The 4,049-nt window shown below is 44.9% G+C and overlaps 1 pseudogene; it reads right to left on the bottom strand.

Moving 5' to 3' along the window:
- Window positions 1-802: 802 nt before the first annotated feature.
- Window positions 803-2,613, bottom strand: LOC119173977 (uncharacterized; annotated as a pseudogene).
- Window positions 2,614-4,049: the final 1,436 nt, after the last annotated feature.

Here is a 4,049-nt window from a genome sequence, read left to right as displayed (position 1 = left end):
TACTATTTACTCATTCTAAGTCAACACAGTAGTATAGGGGCAGTAGCATTTATGCTGGTGAGCATGAGGACATCAGCTAGATTGCTAGCATTAAGGGTAACATTATTTCGATGGCACCCTGTGAGTCTACTGATAAATGAATCCATGGGTGAATATGTGAACAGAATGGACAAGGAAAAGTGAAAAAAGACTTTGGTTGTGGCCATATTTCTGATCTAGTAGCACATTTAAGGTTTGTATATTGAAAAACTTGCCACTTTTCAACACTCCCAGCTATTGTGAATGATGGAACAAATCAATGCGCAAGGGAAGTCGCCAGTACGAAGTGCATTGTGGAGGGAAATTGTGGTGGTGTGTGCTCATTGATCAATAAGATGCAAGGTCAATTCCCCCCCCCCCACACACACACACAATCATTTTTATCATGTTTATGTGTGTTCTTGTTAGCTGACAAAGGTCCCCTCATCAAAATGTCGGCTAGCAATAGTTTTTGTTGCACGACTTTTTCATCACTGGATGTTCTTGTGCATCTTCAGCTACTGACTTTATTGTGAGAGGTGGATACAGGGTGTCTGAGCTAAATATTATTGTTCCAGTTTTTATTTTGTTTCACAGACGCAAGTTTCGTTTCTGTTGATGAACGAAAAAAAAAAGTTCCGTAACAGTTTACTAATAATAAAAACTAACAAAATACTTGATACTAAAAGTACTTGACAATAAAAAATAAACTAACAAACAATAATAAGTGTTGGGATTTTATGTCCGAAAGCCATGATATGATTATGAGGGAAGCCGCAAAAAATTTTGAATCAAGGCTACAACAAAAACTTGATGTTTATTTTTCCACAAGTTCTAATCACGAATTTTCGTGAAGGGTGTGCACACGATTTCAGAAGCAGCAGGTCATCGAGTGTACTTGCCGATAAGCGATACCCCTGCTCTGATGAAACAAACTTCAATGCCCAAAATGCCTTCTCCACGCTGAATTTTGTGGCTGGCACACCAAGGGCCACTTGTGCTAACATTTATAGCTCAGGTTGCTGCTCTTTGCACTCGTCCCAAAATGTCAACACATCCGTGCTCCTTGGAATGCACGGCTCCTTGTCCAGCATTTTCAGTAAGCGTGCGATGTCTGCTGATCCTGGCTCACTTGTCAAACGCGATTCTCGCTCAGCATTTCGGGTCAGGCGCCAGAAAAAGTGGATAACGGTGGTCCATGTACAGTGCAGCACAAAAGATATCTGTACTGCAAAGATTTCGCTCTCATTTCTTGATCGTCATAAAGAGGGCCTGTTCCAGCGGCGATGATATTGTTGCTGTCTTCATGTAACACGTCAACCATGCACCGTAGAAATTTCTGATTGTTGTCAGTTGTTCTGCCTGAAGCATTTTCGTGGTTTCTCGTACTGGCTGAAGGGATTCTGTGATCATTTCTACTCTTGTTCTCATGCTTTCAGTCCAACTGGCAGTGTCGTCAAGGGGGAGAAAGTCTAGCAGTCCTTCAATTCAATCAACCTTGTCAAGATGACCAACATTGACATCTCACATGTCGGCAATCAATAATAGGCATCCTTAGCTCTATAGCTTCCTTATCAAAACCATTGCACCTTGTGGGCGGAGTTTCTTCACAAGTGCACGAAATTGTGCAATGAGGGTGTTGATACCTGAGTGCTTTACAGCGTCACTAATAGCCAGTTACAGAGTGTGCGCAGCACACCTTACACCCCACTTGAAATCTGCCCCGTCAAGACCGAAGCGCTCCGCATCCAGTAGAGAGCCATAATGTTCAAATTCTGGGTAGCCACTATCAACCTCCTCGTCTGAACTAGAAGCGCCGATTTCAAGTTCTGTTTCACCGAAAATACGAGCAGCCTTTAGCATGTTTGCACCATTGTCAGTTGTGATACAGTACACTTGGGTGACCCGGAGGTCGTAGCGTGATAAGAGTGCCTTTCATCTGGGATGTCAGATGCTCAGTAGTGTGTCTAGTGAAAAGTTCCTTCATGGCCAGTGGTTGAAGAATTAGCTTTTCTTTTTCGGCATAGTGTACGATGATGCCAAGCAGAGCCCTGTCAAGTCGCGACGCGCAACCAAATTTCAAAGAAAAAGAGTCTGCGAAATTTCTTTTCTCTTGACTTTGGCTTGTTCCTGGACCCTGTCCTTAACATTCTCGGCTGTGATGACTCGCTTAGCACTGTGTGCATTTAGGACAGGATCAATTATTTTGCGAGTCGTCAATTAGCCGAAACGACCGACCATTTCTTGCGAATGCAATTCTCATAATGCTGTCCTCTGTTACTTCTAGCGAAACACACTTCGACGATGTGGGTTGAAACATGCTCTGTATATTCACTAGCGTGAGCTCCATGACCACAGGACAGCCTTCCACCTCGTCCGACACAACACGCTTTGTTGTCGGCCGGAATTTTTGTCGTACACTCCCTTGTGGCACCACTGCAGATGACGCTCCAGGTTTCCACCATGGTCGCCCGATGCAACGTGCTGGCAGTTCTCAACCTGACCAGTCGATTTGTCTGAGACGCTGGCATACTTGAAATGCCGTCGAGCGTGGTTTGTTCTGGCGCGTCCCATCAGAACTAGCTGAAAACCTCGGTGAAGAAGCGTTGCACTAGCAGAAAACTAAACGATAGGCGCTGCGCAAAGCGCCGCCGACGCCACCTGCCGCTGCGGCTCAAAACCGTAAGGACACTCGCGTGAGCACTGTTCCCTTTAGCGTCTATAGGCGACTGCTATACTTCCTGTGATACTTGCATTTTTGTATCGCAATTTTACCATTGTGACAGCTTTCAGCGGCGCCGAGAAACAACTGGCGTATTTGGATGCGCGAACACGACTCAAAACTCGCCAGGAATACACTTCTACAAGCTTTCGGTGCTGCGTCACGATCAAAAGTGATGGCGGCCATGGATTCCCGCTTTTCGATGCAGAAGGTATGCAATCGCGCTTTGTTTACAACAGTGGTAGGACGAATACGGTGTTTACATTTGTCCATCTTTGTTAACGCGCCTTTTGTAAACAAACTTACGCTACCACGTTCTACAGTGCCATGAGAAGTACCTCTGTTTGAAAAAGCGAATGATGCGAAGGTTCACATTTTGCTGCAAAGCCGTGAATATTTAATTCCTATTCGATGAGAAAAGAACTGCATTGTAGATTTGCGGACGTTTGAAAGCAGATGCAGGATCTGCTTTTCTGCGAAGACATGCCTTGTGTGTCAGGGGCAGGGTGCCGTGTCCACGACCTATACTCTACTCCAGTAGGTCTTGTCAGCAACCTTCGAGTCGGCAACCGAGAACCAAAAGCCCGGGCGTGACGAGCGAAAAACATTCTTATGAAGCGCGTGGGTAACTGCACCATGAATTCGTAATTAAATAACGCAAACCAGGGCTTTTCTAAGTTATAGTGGTTGCTTTTCTGAAGAGCGAATTTGAAATTTGTAGAGCAGACTCAATGCTTTGTGAGTATGATCTCGGAAGGAGCCCGTCATCTGATATGCGCGACCGCTGTTCTGATCAAAGGTACTAGGCATATCAAAGCTAGGCATAGCAGTTAGACGGGGTGGCTCTTACGGGTAAACAGGGAAAAAAAAAATAAAATGATGCTGTCCAGCGTTCGTAGTACAAAAGCAGCAGAAATGTGAGATAGTTGTCATTTGATTGAAAATTGAAGAAGAACCAGTTTTAGTGTGCTCCCAGAAGAGAAAAAAAAAACTGAACTTTTGTGCAAAGATGATTATGTGTAGGTGCTTGAAAAAAAAAAAAAGTATACGTTCTGGACACTACTGGAGGTGCGAGAGGCTAGGCAGGTGTAATGCTGGAATTATTACTGACCTTCGTGAATAAGATACTTGCAAAGTGGTCCAGAAGAAAAGAGGTCCACGCTAGCCATGCTCCGAATATCTCTAGAGCGACAGTTCTTCGCACTCATGAGCAAATCAAAGTTCTGGCGGTGGCCTTGGGCGAAGCGCCCGTGAAGCTTGTGCAGCAAGCCACGGCATATGTATCAGCGTCTTCAGGGCAACACCTTCA

This window comes from Rhipicephalus microplus, chromosome 5, assembly GCF_043290135.1.
Source record: "Rhipicephalus microplus isolate Deutch F79 chromosome 5, USDA_Rmic, whole genome shotgun sequence".
Lineage (NCBI taxonomy): Eukaryota > Metazoa > Arthropoda > Arachnida > Ixodida > Ixodidae > Rhipicephalus > Rhipicephalus microplus.
The sequence above is the reverse complement of the archived record's forward strand: the minus strand, read 5'-3'. Positions and strand labels throughout refer to the sequence as shown.